Below are 19,010 nucleotides of genomic sequence, written 5' to 3' on the forward strand. Positions count from 1 at the left end.
TAATATGATGCATTTCCAAGTGAAACAGGATGTTCAATGAGATTTTTTTTTTTTTCAATGAGACAACATTTTCATAGGCAATCAGACTTTTCACATTTTGAAATGTTTCTTTTGTTATTGAAATGAATCAGGGATGGCGTGTAATACCAATCTGAATCTGCTTTGTAATGATTCATTGATATTCCACATGACATTTGTACACCCAAAACAAAATAAATTTCAAAGGTTATCTCGAAAAATCATTCAAAATCAGCATTGAGCTATGTGCACTATCATCTGTCTGTTTGTGTGTCTGTAGGTGGTCTCTGAATGGCACATTGATTAATCTCAGTAGCGATTCCCGTCGGTGGCTATCGGGAGGAAATTTGGTCATTAGGAGTCTGGACCGCGCCCAGGATGGAGGAATATACCAGTGTACTGCATTCAACCCACCGGGAGCAATTCTTAGCAGAAGAGCGAGCCTCCAGTTTGCATGTGAGTCCTTGATTGTAAGTTAGCCTGCTATAGTAGTACCTCAATCGCTCAATGCAGGGTGACAGGTGTTAGAGTTGATGCTGCCAATATTGGACTTATCTTAAAGAAGAGAGAGAATTAGTTATAAACACCTTAATGCAACTATAGGTGCATCTCAATAAATTATAATGTTGTGGAAAAGTTCATTTATTTCAGTAATTCAACTCAAATTGTGATACTCGTGTATTAAATAAATTCAGTGCACACAGATGGAAGACCCTCGGTGGGACGCCTACTTCGGTGGGACGTTTACTTTACTATATTACAATTAAATCCTAATCTAATCATGACAAACTATATATTGTTGGAAAGACTCCTAAATACATATTTTACCAATCTTTTTTGTTAAAAATTATGTAGGAAAAGTAATAGATTAATTTATGGCAATACTGCACGTCAAAAAACATATATCATAACAGAAGTTTTGACTTTTGTCAAAAAAAGTCTTTTTTGTTGCCTTTTTCTCTATCACACTTTAGAAATCATCAGAAATTATATATCACTTGAAAACTTAAAATCTCAAAATTCATCCTTTGAAACCAATTTTAAATTCAAACATTGCATTATCATGAAAATTGTACATCAAAATCATGTTACAAAATGTTTTCAGTCATGAATTATAAACATTTAGGTTTGGATCATGCACTTTCAAGTCTATGTTAAAAAATGTGAGTGACAGTTTAAGGTTAAGTCTTTGGTTCTTTTAATTGTGATGATTTTGACTCAACAAAAACCCACCAAGTCACTGTCTCATCAAATTAGAATGCCAATCAGGTAATCAACTCAAAACACCTGCAAAGGTTTCCTGAGCCTTCAAAATGGTGTCTCAGTCTGGTTCACTAGGCTACACAATCATGGGGAAGACTGCTGATCTGACAATCATTGACACCCTTCACAAGGAGGGTAAGCCACAAACATTCATTGCCAAAGAAGCTTGCTGTTCACAGAGTGCTGTATCCAAGCATGTTAACAGAAAGTTGAGTGGAAGGAAAAACTGTGGAAGAAAAAGATGCACAACCAACCGAGAGAATGAGGATTGTCAAGCAAACTGGATTCAAGAATTTAAGTGAACTTCACAAGGAATGGACTGAGCACCTGCCCACACTTCCAAAAGCACCAAAAGTTGGTTATGTCCATGTCCATGGTGTTGGTGTGCTTGACTGGCCAGCAAACTCTCCAGACCTGAACCCCGTAGAGAATCTATAGGGTATTGTCAAGAGAAAAATGAGAAACAAGAGCCAAAAAATGCAAATGAGCTGAAGGCCACTGTCAAAGAAACTTGGGCTTCCAGATCACCTCAACAGTGCCACAAACCGATCACATCCATGCCACGCTGAATTGAGGCAGTAATTAAAGTGAAAGGAGCTTCTACCTAAGTATTACTATACTACTAAGTATTGAATAGATGTACAGTAAATGAACATACTTTCCAGAAGACCAACAATACACTAAAAATGTATATATATATAGTTCTTGTGAAGTATTTAAATTTGTTGAGATTTGATTGAATTTGTGGGTTTTGTTAAATGTGAGCCAAAATCACCAAAATTAAAAGAACCAAAAAATACTTTAGTCTGTGCATTGAATTTATTTAATTTTATTTAAGGTTTTTTGTGTGTGTGTGTGTGTGTGTATGTGTGTTTCTAAAGTGCATGCATAAATACTTTTACATTGAAGTACTTTCACTGCCCAAACAGTATATCCATATGTATATGTCCATATATATTTCAGCATTTATCCAAAAAAGTATGTTTGAAATCAAGCTGATTATACAGACTGTTAGAAATTTCTTGTCCATGTCCTGTGCATAATTGTGTATCACTGTGTGCAAAAACTGTGATTTCTGTGCTAATGATGTTACTGAATGTAGCCACAAAACTAATGATGTTTCTTGACATCAGATAGCACACCGCTAATAATCATTAATGAAAATATTCAACAATGACTTTTCAATTCATTAATTAATCTGGTCTGCATTCTGTTCATGGACAGCCTCTATTAGTCACATCCTTTCACAGCAGTGAATAATGCATTTTAATGGATAAAACACATCTGAAAAATAGCAGAGGTCAGAGGGTAAGCAGTGCAGGAATATGCACAATACAAACCACCCAAAACATGAGGATGCATCATGTTTATTGTTACATTAAGTGCTTTAGACAAACTCTGTTAGCATATATTTTAATATGGTTTGCTCTGTCGAGTGCTTTGACAGATGCAAGTGCTGTTTAATGTATTTTCAGACCAGTGAACAGATTACATGTAGTCTCCCATGTACCTATACAGTATCCTGCTATAAAAATAGAGTAGTGGTTACAACAACAACAAAAATGTTTTGTCTATTTGAAAGTAATAGAAAAAGCACATTTGCATAACAACTGGTCTCGAGACTGTGCTTGAATAAGCCTATCGTCAAGATTGTTGAAGATGTGAACACCTAACTCTCTGAGGGGAGCTAGAGCCCCCTCTGCGACCTTCATGAAGACACAGGAAGAAAGGGACAACCTGAAGGGCAGGACTTTTTACTGATATGCACACCCCTTGAATGCGAACCACAGAAATGGTCCATGGCGCAGAAGAACTGACATATGAATGCATAGTGAAGTGGATTCTGCTTAGTTGATTCTTGCCTGGTGGAGGGACACTGGGCAAACTGAATCACATACCCGAGGCTGATGATCCGCAGAAGCCATCGATATGGGCTGGGCAGCGCTGACCAGGCGCCCAGAAACCATACAAGTGGGACCAGCTGAACCACAGTTATACCCGCAGTGGGGCAATGAGGTGGAACACAGGAGGGCTCTCAAAATTACTCAAAAACTAAATTCGAATTTTGTACTGAAATATTATCAAAATCCTTATTATATTCAAATAAATTGCCTGCACGTGGATGGCGAAAATTACATATTTCGGATGGTGTGCGGAAGGCCGAAGTATGCTTGACCTTTATCAGTGGCACACGAGATGACGATGACGATGTAAGTGTCATTGCATTATAAGGTTTATGTTAGCCTATCCAGTTGAAGCCACTAGAAAAAAAGAGAACATCAATGTGGATAAGATCTTGTTTACATAAAAGCTGAAACCGAGCTGTTCACAGAGAATTATATATATACCCATGTTTTGGCTTCAGAATGACTTTGGAGGTATTGGGCCCTTTTTACACTTGTGTGTTTTCTTCTTAAAACGGCGACTACAATTTTGTTTTCACTGCATTTCAGAAATGTTCTCAGAACATGTTACATGACCATTCATGCAGGTACAACAATGAGCATGATGTTATTGTATACACGGTTGTCGAGTATAAGCAGAGCAAATGTGGGCGGCCATGCCTTCGTTTTCAAAAGTCAATGTTTTGGTGCATTATGCATTATGGTGACCCTTTTCATGGGGCCTTCTGCTTTTTTTTGGTTGTCGCCTTTTCAACCAAATTTTGTGTCGCTTTTGGTAAACTTGAATGGATTGTGGATGAAAATGTGATTAATCTAGAGTTTGTTGGTGAGCATTGCCGGTTGACAAGACACATACACTTTCCACAATGTTATATCCATGACTTATACATATGTAATGTGGTGTCAAGAAAATCTTAATCAGCTTTTTCAGTATCCACTGAGACCTGGTGTTTTAACATAATCCATTGGTCCCATTGTTGGCCTGGAATTCAGATGTACAGTATGGTCCTTCACTTTGTTTGCATCGGATGACCCCTTGGAGCTTGCATTTTATCCTTTGTATACTGATAATAACCCACCAGCCACATGTAGGAGACACCTACGAATGGGCCAGGCAGATGAGTGACAAAATCAAGGAAAATCCAATGGCTCTGTTATGTTATGGGAGCCATTGTGCCGTCATGGTTTGGGTTCAGTTTGTCTCCTCAGAGGGAAGAATCACTGCAAGTCAAAAAATCTGTTCAGGGTTCACCTTTATCCAATGATGAACAATTTATATCCTGATGGGAACAGACTCTTCCAAGTTGACAGCGGCCACAACCATAGGACATGAGAGGCCGTTGAATGTTTGGATACACCAATGTTCACCATATCTCAACCCATTTTAACCCCTATTTGAACCAGTTGACCAAAATGGATTTTGGACAAATGTGATAGACAGCACTCTCCACCACCATTGTCAAAAAATATGTATGTAAGAAGTCTAACACTGACTGACATGTAATGAAATTGTTCAAGAACGTTACTATAAACTAGGAGTAAGTTATTAATTGTAATTGGAAAAAAATTTTGCTTTAAAAAATAAAAATGTATAGTGTAGACTACATGCAATCACTAGATTTGTTTTCTTGTGTGGGATTTATATATTGAATAAAATACAGAAATGTTTACATGATAAAAGAAATAATCTCGGAGGTATTTTCATTTCATTTTCATGTCACTTCTGACTGAGTGTGTGTGTGTGTGTGTGTGTGTGTGTGTTCTACAGACTTAAATTTAAAAACTCAAACGAGAAGTGCTGTCTCCGTGCGAGAAGGCCAGGGGGTAGTTTTACTTTGTGGTACACCATCATATGCAGGAGGTAAGGCTTTTATAGTGTTACTTTTTTATAGTCTACTTTGATATAAATATGCTTTACATGTGTGAAATACAGAGCTCTGACTTATCAGTGTGCACCATTTACTATCTGTTTTGAGCTTGCACGCTTTGACTAAAGAAAATCATTTTTAGAGACCATTGGATTCAAACATTTCAACACAATAAGTTGTTTTGTGCACCTTGTGGCCTCTAAAACTGTGTAAAAATTTAAGGACTTAATGGCTTTTAAGTGTGCAGGTTCATTTCATTTGATCTTTGAGTCTATGCACCTATTGTTTTCCTTGACATTTTTCATAGTGTTTTATAAAGATGTGTTTAACACAGCTTAGGCTTCTAATTTCCCCAAGATAATTTTGGATATACCTGGGTCAGATTTCAGTAGTGCTATTGGGAAAGAATAGTGTTATCGGTGTCCTAATGATTATACCAAAAAGAACAAAGAATTTCTCATTTAAGTTCCCAAGAGTGTTTGGCTAGCCTAGTTCATTTATTTTGAATTATATATGTTCTGTGCCCCATCTTCTTTCCAGATCTCTCATTTGCATGGGTCTTTAATGAGTACCCTTACTTTGTTCAGCAAGACAATCGTCGCTTTGTCTCTCAGGAGACGGGAAACCTTTACATCGCCAAAGTCGAGCCCTCAGATGTGGGTAACTACACGTGCGTGGTGGTAAACCGCATCACTAAAGGCAAAGTCCTCAGCTCCCCGACCCCTCTGGTACTACGAACCGATGGTAAGTATCAACATTTTTTTCCAGTGGGCAATTTAGTAGGCACAAGCTTAATCATAACATCAGCACTAAAGGGTTTGTTGATGACCTGTTGATGTAGTTAAGCATCAGGTTTGTTTGAACTGTGACAAGAGCACTTGCATTTATCTTCAGAACACAGTTTAAGATATTTTAGATTTAGTCCGAGAGCTCTCAGTCCCTCCATTGAAGCTGTGTGTACGGTATACTGTCCATGTCCAGAAAGGTAAGAAAAACATCATCAAAGTAGTCCATGTGACATCAGAGGGTCCGTTAGATTTTTTTTAAGCATTTAAAATACATTTTGGTATGAAAATAGCAAAAACTCCGACTTTATTCTTCATTGTCTTCTCTTCCGATAAAATCATGAATAACTGGCTTCACTGATTCAGTCGACAGAAACACGGGACACAAATAATAACTGCTGAAATATTCAGGTAATGTTTCTCAGGTCAGTCAAAACACTCATGGTACGCACAGTGCGTACAGCCGTAAACCTGCAGGCTCAACTCCATTAACATATGATATGATTTGAAAAACATAACTAAACTAAACTAAATATCAGTCATTCAAGCATTTATGGGCTGATAGTAATATTTTACATATTATTGGTGTTTTGGCACTTGGTTCTGATTAAATGTTTATGAAATGTATTGAATGATGCAGATGTATAGTTGATATATCTCTGTCTTTGTATCTGGAATTCAAATATGACACTAATTTATTTTGCTTAGAAATTGAACACTGAAACACTGAAAACACTTTCTCTGGTGTCGACTTGACAGCCTGTTAACTATGCAAACACTTCTTTTAAAATAGTGTAAATTAGTTTCGTTTTTTTAAGTCAAAGCTTCATAGACAACCCTGCTTACTCTCGAAGAGATGCTTTCACAGTCATAAATATACTTTGCCTTATACGAAGTAAACATAAACAATGGCTGGATAAAATATTTACCGACACTGTAAAACTTGAGCAAACCACACACCTCGACACGTTGTGTCAGACTCCAGATGATGTTATAAATTATTGGTTGCTTTTGTTTTAGCTGCCTGTTCTCTGAAAAAAACAAAAAAACAAAAACCTGTTCAACTACTAACACTGTTTCATATCTATTGTATAATGTATTTTCAAGTTTTATAGATCAGTGAATTAATTATGAATTGAAAAATAACACTTTTTTTTTTTCCTTTATAGGCGTAATGGGTGAATATGAGCCAAAAATAGAGGTTCATTTCTCTGACATGGTTCCAGCCGCAAAGGGATCAGTTGTGACACTGGAGTGTTTTGCTTTGGGGAAGTAAGTGTCATTCATCACCCTTTTGTAGTTACTAATGCCGATTACTTGCTTTACAGCTATCCTGACTTTTAATAGAACTCTGTCACTGAGTTTAATGTGTTTTTCAACTTGGCCCCCTCTTCTCGCCACCGTTTAAACATGAAATACCGTATGACAGTCTTAGTTTTTTTTTTTGGGGGGGGGGGGGGGGATTTGCCTTGTCTCAATTGATTCCATTAGTGGATGAGCCATATACATATTCCTAGCAAAAATAAATGAGATGGCTTCTTATGAGGAGATGTAACTCATTTAGTATGTTAGAGCTGAGATATGAGGAGGAACGACATTATACTGTAATCTACAGTATAATGATACTATACAAGATTCTCATTCTTTATCTTTTCTGTCTCTCTCTCACTCTGTGTTCTTTCCTTCTTTCATTCTTTCTCTCTATGTAGCTTTGCATTTTTCTCTTTTGCTTTCGCAAGATCACTCACCATAGTTGTTTCATATATTCAGCCCAGTTCCGGAGATAACGTGGAGGAGAGCCAATGGAGTGCCGTTTCCCAGCAAGGTGAAGATGAAGAACTCAAACGTAGTTCTGGAGATTCCCAGTTTCCAGCAGGAGGACGCCGGAGGCTATGAATGTGTAGCAGAGAACAAGATGGGAAAGAACATGGTGCAAGGACGACTCTCTTTCCATGGTATGATTATTTCACCCATTTTATGTTTAGTATTTACATGGTATGCTTCATTGTTGCCATAAAAAATTTTTTTCAACATTTCACACTAATTGCTTGCAATAATATACAGTACCACTCCATTGTTGTATAATCATATAAATTGTTTCATCTAAATTTGATATTGTACAAATATTACCGTAAAAATGCTGTGAAAGTATGGCAATGAGTTGCCAGGAACATACTGTAAATAAACTTGTGTCCTCTGTGTTATTGTACTACAGAAGATACACATGATATAATTGTTTAATCCATTATACGATTTTATTTTGTGAACACATTGGCTGGCTATTAGTAGGACTTGTAGAAGCCCGTCGACTTTGCCATATCTTTTTCTCTGTAATTTAAATTAAAGCTTTCTAATAATTTAAAACACACTTAATGGATATTATTGTTGTCATAACCATTCAAATTCTTGCCAGCGTTTTCCAAGAGGAGCCCTGCCAGTTCGGTCATTTCACAATTGCAGTGAATAGCTTTTTGATTACTTTCTGCCCTGTCTGACTTTTTTTTTATAGTTTCTATAACTGCATAGTAAAGACCAAAATAAACGGAGATCACATAATGGATTTGGCATCGTGATGCTGCAGTGTGCCAAGACTCAGCAGTGCTAAATGCTAATTTGAGACACTTTCGTTCATCCAGAAAGGTGTCAAATGGCAAAAAGTTTGTTTTATAAAGCCTTTTTTTTTTTTTTTTTTTTGGTTTGTTTTTTTGCTAACAGCAGACTGACAGACAGATAGACAGACATAAAGACAAATAGATGGATAACATTTATCTTCATTAGGATAGATATTCAGGTACATGTATGTATGAGAGCTCTGATATTTTCTTCACTTTAAATATATATGTAGTGCAAGAAGAACTCATTATTTCACCTCATTGTGTATTTTTCATTATCATTATATTTTAGTTAATAACGCTACTCGTTATTAAATATTCAGACACTGCAATTAGGTCAGCTCTTATTATCTTATTATCTTGGCTCTCCAATTTTAGTCAATATTTTACCTTAGTTTTATAAGATAAAGCTTCTGTTCCAAATCTTACACCAACGTCTTGCCCAAAGCGATATCGGTTAAATATCGGACAAATTGCAGGTCTAACTGGAATTTAAGCACATTTGAGCCCATCTTTGGAGGCGAGCCATGACTCAAAGGATTATTAGGCACTAGAAGCCAGCATGTGAGAATAATTACCTCCTTGGGTCTGTCATTTTCCATTGACACAATAACAAGAAGAACATGCCTCAACCTAATGATGTGGAGATCACCAGCTACACACAGAATTACTGGCCATAGTGTGCTGAAAAATGATTGAATATCAAGATGAAAATAGCAAATGTTTCCAAAGATAATTGTTAGCCGAACAGCTACTCAATATCTCTTAGGTATGGCAACCTTTCACATGTGGTGTTATTGATTTAGATAAATGGATAAATATACAAAAAAGAAAAATACCTGCTAAAAGGAACCCATTAGTGAAATACAATATAAACAAAACTAAAGTGCAAATTGTAACAGCACGAATTAAAAGGTTTTCTTTCCACTCACATCTGAGTACACACCACTTCTAAGTTCCCAGATGAAACGCTTTTTTTGTGAATGTGAGTCCTGCTTTTTCTCAAGGTTACTGAGAAGGTTAGAAGGGCAGTTGCTACTCTGACCTTCTTCTGAAAAGACCCGGCCTTCACAAACGATGCAAAAACATGAAAGCTTTTCATCCCAGTTCTTGTCAGAGAGCAGGCGTCCTTGTATAATGCAGTATGCCGAACTCTTTGAAAAAGGCCAAAGCATAGAAAAGAAGAAACCGATAACAGTTGCAAGGTTGGTCAGCTTATGCGTTTCATAGACGTTTGGGTTTAATTAGTTCTTGGGAAACCAGAGCTGACCAGTTTTCTTGACGAGTCAATCAGTGCGTGACTCCCATCGGTCAGTTTAGTGCTTAGTTGCCACAAAACCTGCAAGCGCTGTTAGCGGGAATGTTGATTGATGATTCATCTATAGGCATGCTTACATGGATCTTGAGTGATTGGTGGGAATCAACAACGCAGAACATGAAGAGAGCGTCACATTATAGAACTGTGTTTGACGGTTCAATCATTAATCTAGACAGAGTCAAGTACACTGAATGGAAATCTGTTACCTTTTCAATCAGCAGGAAGACGGATAGATCAAGTCCTCATTGACATTTTGTGCTTCCAATTAATTGGGTAAAAGAGTGTCCATGTTCCAGCAAAGCCAAACATTTGGATTTTCTAGTAATTGTATTTTACAGTATTACTGTATAACTGTATTTATGATCAATTAAATGCAGCCTTGGGAAGCATAAAACATGAAAAATACTGAGATGAGAAACTGTGGCTGCTCTGTTGACAACATGACCATGACTGAGGGAAAAATCTTCTAGTAGACAGTGACAAAGACCGTAAAAAGATCTCAAGAAAGACCAGAGAAATGTCTTTGTCATTCATAAAAAACATTGTGTATCAAAAATGACTGATAAATTAATTCATAAAAACGATTGACTTTTGTCTCTTCAGCGAAGCCTCAGTGGGTTCAGACGATGCGAGACAGCGCTTGTCAATTGAAGAGAGGTTGTTTTGGGAGTGTAAGGCCAATGGAAAGCCCAAGCCTTCATACAGCTGGCTGAAGAATGGAGAACTACTGGCAGCCGAGGTAAAATACCAGCAGTGCATGGAGTTATGGTGTAGTGGTGAAAAGATCTGGATTGGCAGTGCAAAGATCATTGGGTCAAACCTCAGCAGGGGAGCTCTGTTAAATGTATAAAACAAAGTTGTATTGATTATATAATGCCTAAATCTTAGTTGTTGTTGTTTGAGTTGAATGCACGCCTATTTTGAATTCGTTTTGATTGCTGTTCATCTGTTTCACAGGACAGGATCCAGATAGAGAATGGAGCTCTGACAATCGGCTCCGTAAACCTTTCAGATGCTGGCATGTATCAGTGTGTTGCTGAGAACAAACACGGAATCATTTATTTCGGTGCCGAATTGGTGGTTTTAGGTAAGAGAATCTCTTGTACCTTTCTCATTTCCAATCATCTTGTGTCTTTGTTCACTAAGAAGCACCATCCCAGCAAACACAAAACACCTCTACAACATTCCATTCAATTGCTTTTTGGTTGCAGTTTTGCTTTTGTAACATTTTAAAATCTTTCTAGAACCTAAAACCACAAATGAATGTAGATAAACGAAAATATTTTTGTAGTATTCCAGTATATTATCTCCCTCAGGAGAAATTTGTCAATCAATCGATAAATCATACAACATGCATCACTCATTACACAACAATAAATATTACACATTACCCATAACCTTAGCCTCGCACACACACAATTCATTACTTAATGTTCAATAATGGAATCTATAATGGAATCAGAGAAAGGTTGTACCTTTTTAACTTACAAGTTCCCCAAGGGCATCAACTCAAACTCCATATGGAGAATATAGCTTGAGTCACCAAACATTTTAAGACTCTGCTATATATATATATATATATATATATATATATATATATATATATATATATATATATATATATATATATATATATATATACTATTGTTTCAACAATGAAAGAGACTGTTTGAATGACTGTATAAGCATTATGTTACATTTATTACACATTATGAATTTCTCATTTACAATAAATAAATAACATTATGATAGCATTTAGTTGTCGGGTACCTAATTAAAACTTGTGTAAGTGAATTAAGACTGGCAGATGTGATGTTGTATGAATATTGTTATTTTAATGTAGGTAAAGCCGTTGAAGAAATATTACAAATATTAACATTTTGAAAAAAATGTTGAAATAACAAAATATGTATTTTATTTTACAATTCCCTAAAATAAATTGTTATTAAAAAAATATATATATATATATATATATATATATATATATATATATATATATATATATACACTATTGTACTGTTGTTATTGAGATTGCTTGAATAGCTGTATAATTTTTTTTTTTTTTTTTTTTTTTTTGTGGGAAAAATAAATGTAAACACTGCTGAAGCAAAACTTTGCAAGATTTTAACAAATAACATTGAGAACTGTTATAATAGCATTTAGGTGTCAGTTAACTATCTAAGAGTAAACTAAGACTAGAGCACCTTTAAAAAATATAAAAAAAATAAATAAATAAAACCGGTTCAAATACTGATTATGACTGATTATGAATATGAGGACACGGCTCTCATCCTCTGGTGCGCTCTGTGGTTTTTACAGGCAAATAAACTCTTGAAATGGGCTCACAAACGAAAGAGCTGCCCTCTTTTCAACATTTCCCATCAGAACATTTAGAGTGGGGTGGTACGGCACTGTGACTTTCAGTAATGTTAATCCACTATTGATTGGCTGGTGGAAGATGAGGAACTGTGGCCGCTCTGTTGACAACATGACAAACCACAACTGAGAGGTTCACAGTGACAAAGACCAGAGAAAGATCTTTGTCATCAGCTCATACAGAGATGAAGAGTGAGAGAGAGATAGCCGAAAGAGGGTAGAGGTCATTAAGGACACCTCTGCTATCTGACTACAGCCAATTCCTTCAGTGGTCTCCTGTAATGATGTTTGTGTAGGAGCCAGCAACCCTCCATGGGGTAATTAGGTAATAGAGATGCTATTTAACAATACTTTAGGCCACAGTGTGTTTGCTATGACAGTGCATAAGCAGCTTTCCGATTTGTAGCATTGATAAACGCTGCTTCTCGGCAGAGGAGATACATTAGACCCAATTAGTGCTGGTTGCACTGCATCATCGCTATCGGAAAATGTCTTTCATATAAGGGCTATTATAAAAACTGGACAACTGACTGTGTAAAATCAGCGTGGATTGATGTTTGGGGTTTGGGGTTTTACACACCACTACATTTTTTTAAGGAATAGTTCACTCAAAAAAAAAAAAGTTCTGTTTTTATTTTTTAATGTTCAGGTTGCTGTACACTAGTGTGTTGTTTATTTAATTTTTTTATTATAAAAGTTTAGTGTCAGTAAGATTTTTTTTGTTTTTGTTTTGTTTTTATGTTTTTTTTTTGTTTTGTTTTTTTATTTATAAATCCCTTATAATTTACCAAGGATGCATACATTTGATCAAACCAGTGCTATTTTAGAGTCTTTGAGATACTATTATATTTTTTGTTAACATTTTGAATTTTATTTTTATTTTTATGTTTTCATGCTTTCATGTTAATTTTAGTTAAAGTTTTTGTAATTTTTATTAGTTTTTGTTGTATTTAAATATGTCTATATAGATTATTAGATTATTATATATTATTCATTTTATTTGAGTTATTAGAACATTTACATTTTATGGAAGTTATTAGAACATTGTATTTTAGAACATTAAGGTAAATTAAACGAAAAAGAGAAATCTTGCTTTGGAAACTAGCCGAAATAATCCTATTAATATTTTTTATTTCAGTTAACATTTAGATGGATGGATGGATGGAGAATTCCACTTCATAAAGACACATTCATTCAAAACTAGGTTTTTGATTTTATCCTAAAAGGGATCAAATGATGGAAAATAATGTCCCAAAAGTATTATTTTTGCCTTTTTTTCTCCCCTCAGATAGTCCAAATAAAGATTTGGTAAGATTGTGGTAGTAGACTACATCCCGCACATAATCACAAGGCTCAAAACCACCCACATGATGGGGAACTGCACAGGAACTGCAAATTGCATTCATCACTAATTTTCTTACCTGATTTGCATAATTCCTTTAGTGAAGCGCTAAAACAACAGGCAGTGTGCAAGTGAAGTGCCTCCAGAATTTGCCTTGAACTGTTCCTTTAAGAGAAAATGCTAAAGTGGTCCTACATCAGCAGTGCACACAAACACACACACACAATGCTGCTTTCGGCGCTGCTGTCCGTTTACAGTAATACATGCAGGGCATCCGAGTCTGAGGCGGCAGTTTGACTCTCTTGGCCATGTGTTTTTCCATAGCCTCGCCCCCAGACTTTTCCAGAAGCCCTCTCAGAGCTCTGCTTAAAGCCAAGACGGGCAGCACAGTCACCATGGAGTGCAGGCCGCAGGCCTTTCCCACAGCCATCAGCACGTGGAGGAAAGGAAATGAACCAGTGCAGAGCACAGACAGGTACGGATACAATCTTTTTCTCTCTCTTTTCTTTGTATTCTTGTCCTTAATTCCTCTTTTTCATTCATTCTGACCATCTATTCGTTCAAGGCTTCACCCCAGCAGCCCTGCTATGTTCACACTATCTGTGCACAGCCTGCAACTGAACAGTTATCAAAAGGAAGCCGCATTGCCAATTGTGGTAGCTCACTGACCATAACACTCATGAATTATGAAGCAGGCCATTAGGCCGGGCCAGCAGGAGGTCGCTCGGCATTTTGGGTTAAGTCTGTCAAGTATGAAATGATTCCTGGTAGGAGGCCGCTTGAGGAAGCACAGCGGATCGCAAGCCTGGCTCTTTTTATAATGCAGTTGGATTAAATAGTATGAGGAGAATCCTGTCAAGGGTGCAGAACTACTGTAGGAAAACAATAGATTTGCATTAAGCCACAGTTGTTTGTTTTGAGAGCATTCGTTGAGACGGCCAAAGTCCAATTTAACTGTAAGCGCATTGCTGGGGAATTGTGCATTACAACATTAACATTCCAGAACTGGGTTTCCAGCATTTGCTGTCAGCTGCTCTGGATAATATCATGTGAATAGCTGGTGATACATAAGGAGGCCCAGGGGCAATTATATATATTTTTCCATAAATCAAACACTGCTGTACATCTATATGCCATCACAAATATTACCATTACCTTTTAAAAATGAGAAAGCCTTGAAAATAATTTTGAATTTAACCCAAGATACAAGAACTTACAATTACAGGAATGGTTGTTACACAATAAATATGCTAGAAATCTAGAGAAAAATATCAAAATATTTTATAAAAATAATATAATTGCCTTAGAATATTAACGTTACTAAGTAGTTTTGGATGTATATAAATCTTTTTAGTTTAGATCTCAATAAGTATATACACTACTGTTGAAAAATTTGGGGTCAGTAAGAATTTTTATAAAGAAATTAATTTTCTTGAGCAATAAATTGTTGAAAAGTGACAGTAAAGTCTTTTACGTTGTTATGGAAAACATTCTACAACAAATAATTGCTGTTCTTTTGAACTTACTTAAAAAATCAGTTTCCACGAAATATAAAGTAGCACAACCGTTTCAACATTGATAATAATAAGAATTGTTTCCTGAGGCTTAAATCATATTAGAATGATTTTTGAAGGATCATGTGAGACTGAAGACTGAAAAGTCGGCTTTACGTCATATTTACATTTTGGAATATATTCCAATAGAAAACACTTCGTTTAAATTGTAGTTCTATTTTACAATATTATTTTACTGTATTTTTGATCAAATAAATGCAGCCTTAAAGGCCATGTTGCAGGTTAACCACTACTTTCGATTAATGGGTACATATATCACTCAAGATATGTATATCATTTTTAAAATGTCTCAAAAATGGGCTTAAATACCTATTTTTTTAAGTTTTTGGTGTAAACGGTTTTTTTACGCAACTCTGTGATAACGTCATGTTGGGGAGAGGTCGAGGAAAGGTAGCCTCCATCTAGTATGATGCCGCTTTCCAGGCAACCCGTATCCCGTGTTTTTACAAGCTTAAGCCCGTGAAAGTGCACTGGAACGGCAATCAAACCCGTGACTTCCCACCCGTGAACTCGTGTCTCGTACTAGATCAATGTACTCCGAGTTCCGAGGTCACACAGCATGCGAAACAACGATGACAGCCCCTACGAATAATACTGCCTGCTGATGCAGTGTTTATGCAAGTGGTACACGTTGAAAAAACTATTTTAGGTCAATGCAACGTTGCAATAAAATAAATAATCTAGTTACAATTCCTTGCACTCAGAAAGTTTGGCGTAACTTGCCTGGAACGGTACAAAGTCGTTAGTAGTGATATGAAATAGTGATTACGAGCTCAAAAACCTGCCTGGAACGCGCGCAGCATCAGAACTATAGCAACTCACTGGGATGAGGAAGAGGTGGCAAGAGCCAACATGTATGATGACCCACAGCAGTGTATTTTCGATCGAGCCAGCCGTGAGAGGGCAAATGAGGAATTGAGAATGAGTGGAGTTGGTGAAGTGTCCTGCCGGTGAGTTGCTATCATTTAGCATTGCAGCAATGAGCACTGGAGCTAGTTTACGAGCAGCAGTGCACAGTACCGACACACACAAACACACACACACACACACACACACACACATATATATATATATATATATATATATATATATATATATATTTTTTTTTTTTGTACTGTCATTGAGTAGCACCGATTGAAAAACAAATCATTGTTTTCTTTATATCTAGTGGCAGTGATCATGACGTTAGTTCAGATAAGTATCAGTAACCTTTGTCATAGTGTCGTAGTACTGATAAATTTTGTCTTTGTCTTCTAGAAATAGAAGGCATCATGCTAGCTATATGGACGTTTCTAAGCGTTTATCTCTTCCTCCGGTGAAAATGTTGTTGCAAACGTAGCCGTGTGTCTGTCGCTGTGTTTGACAGGAGCTTGTGTGGGTGCTGTCCCATGTAAACTGCGTTGGAAAGCTTGTGCTGTAGGGAAGTGAGTGCGTTTGGGTCGCTGTTGGTCGATATCTCTCCATCTATCTGTCTGTCTATCTATCTATATATGTAGTCTATCTATCTATCTATATATATATATATATATATATATATATATATATATATATATATATATATATATATTAGTGCTGTCAATCGATTAAAAAAAATTAACTAATTAATCGCACAATTTTTTAAAATTAATCGCGATTAATCGCGATTAATCGCAATTAAAAGACTGAAACTTTTTGGATATGTAAATGTAAAATGTAAATAATTAATGTAAACTCAAGACAAATAAACTATTTAAATTCAAAATATGATTGTTTATTGGAATTTTTGTTTAACTTGTAACACAGATTTTCTCATGTAAACAACATACCTGCAATAAACCATCAATATCCTCCAAATTAACTGTTGGCTTGAAAGCCATATTTATTACAGAAATAAAAACACAGGCATGTAAGTACCATTTGAATTTCAAAACAATCAATGCCAATAAAAAACAAAAATGATTTCCATGTTGAATTCTAAGTGGACTGCAAAAAAATTCCAAAGTATAGTCATTGCCAGTGCTTTAAGTGGGCCGGTATGCACTGGTACTCAGTACCGCCACTTCCAAATATAGCTCTTGAGCGTACCGCCACCTCTCCGTGCGCCCAGAACGTGCTTGTAGCGTACCGGTACGCTCATTTGGACATCTGTTTTAATAGAGGTTTTAATCTTTTACCTGCACTGCCGATTTTCAGAGCGCCCTTCACAATGCAAGCTTCCTAATTCATCCCACCCAGAGCAGAAACATTACCCATTCACCCTTAAGTTATACAAGTGAATAGCGCATGTGTCGCTTTTCCCACTGTTAAGTGTCAACAACTCAACGTGGCCGGAGAAGGTGTGTGAAACTCGTTGTGAGTTATACTAAAGCAAAATCTTGAGTATTTATTGTCTGATAAACATTAAAAACTGTCTGCGGAGGTTGAGTCGTCCTGCAGCCCCCGCTGGCTGCTCATTGCTTGCAGCATCTTTTTTCTAAGTTCTAAAAAAATACCGTAGACGGCAAGGCACAAATTTAGATATTCATTTATCTAATTAATCTATAGCCTATGCACAAAGACAATATGATCTTTTTGTCCCCTTTTTGTTTTAAAGCTTGATGAAGAGAGAGAGCGCAAGTTGCTGCAGCTGAGGAGGACAGTGATGCACGCGTACAGAAGTGATTGACAGTTCGCGGCACTGTGTACAAAAAATACTAATACTATACTAATATATATATATATGTATTTATCTATTTATCTATAATCTGAATACTCTCGTCTACTACTCGTCTCTTTCTAGTCACTCTCAATGCTCTCAAGGCGGCTTTGGTAAATTCTCTCCCCAACGTGACGTGATGCAATGCATTGTCGGGGAAAGGAGACCGCTGCAAGATAGTACCTACTTTTTAGTATTATATTCCGTTTTGTGATACCCAAAAACATAAAATACAATACAATACAAAATTTGAAATATTAGTGGATATCTAAATGTCAAATTGGAACCTACATATACTGTAATTATATCAAAGAAGTCACAACCCATTCTTTTAAAATAAATTAATCAGCTGATAAACCAAAAACTTTTCCTCTAACCCAGTCGTGCAATTTTTGAATTACTAGTGTAACTACATATTGCAGAACTAAAATTGCCCCCATCCATACAGCCAAGACAAAACACCAGCAACAGTGTGAGAGGCTTGTTATACAGAGTTGTAAAGGGTTCAAGTCATGGATTGCAGTTACACGTAAATAGCAATTACTGTAAATGAAACTGAAATCGCTTAAGATTCTAGGCACTTAACATGTACATGAGAAAATAAGGGTTGTATTTCTTAAGAGCATGTATATTAAGAGTATGTTAAAATTGTATAAAAAGTCATGAAGGTTTGGAAGGAAGTCTAATTCAAATGATGGGGCAGTAGATTGAGCGATGCACGTTTACGTTTAAATGATTGTTCGTGTGAATGCACACTCTTCAGCTTCGTTGGCTGTCATGGATAGTGTCCAATGTACAGAGATTAATGTGCCATTCTAAAGAAACACATTATGTTCTTCTTACTACATTTTCTACTGTTCCCGAAATGTAAAACACATTTGTACTCGGAATCTAGCTCCATTATGAGTTAACCAAGTTTAAATTTGATTTGAGGGGATTGTGCTTCTCTCCTTTAGGATAACTTTACTCCCTGATGGAACACTTAGAATAACAAATGTGACCAAGATGGACGGGGGAAACTACGCTTGCTTGGCTAGAAACCAGTTTGGTGTGGCCAGCACTACAGGAAGACTATTAGTCACAGGTATGGATTACTGTAACAGTATTACAGTCTGGGCTTCCTCTTTGCTTTTTCTGCAGATAGAAGTTATTTTAGATTTTCGTTCAGCTGCGGAAATGTTATGTGGGAAGTGGTGATATCTTTACAAACTCTGGGGCTTTAAGGTTTCAGGCAATTGGGTTCTTGATACAGCTGCACAATTAATCAAAATCATGA

At 36.4% G+C, this 19,010-nt stretch overlaps 1 pseudogene; it reads left to right on the plus strand.

Annotated features, from left to right (window-relative positions):
- Positions 1 to 302: 302 nt before the first annotated feature.
- Positions 303 to 19,010, plus strand: part of LOC113079677 (contactin-3-like) — a 38,494-nt pseudogene continuing 19,786 nt past the window's right edge.

This window comes from Carassius auratus, unplaced genomic scaffold (assembly GCF_003368295.1).
Source record: "Carassius auratus strain Wakin unplaced genomic scaffold, ASM336829v1 scaf_tig00028967, whole genome shotgun sequence".
Taxonomy (NCBI): Eukaryota; Metazoa; Chordata; class Actinopteri; order Cypriniformes; family Cyprinidae; genus Carassius; species Carassius auratus.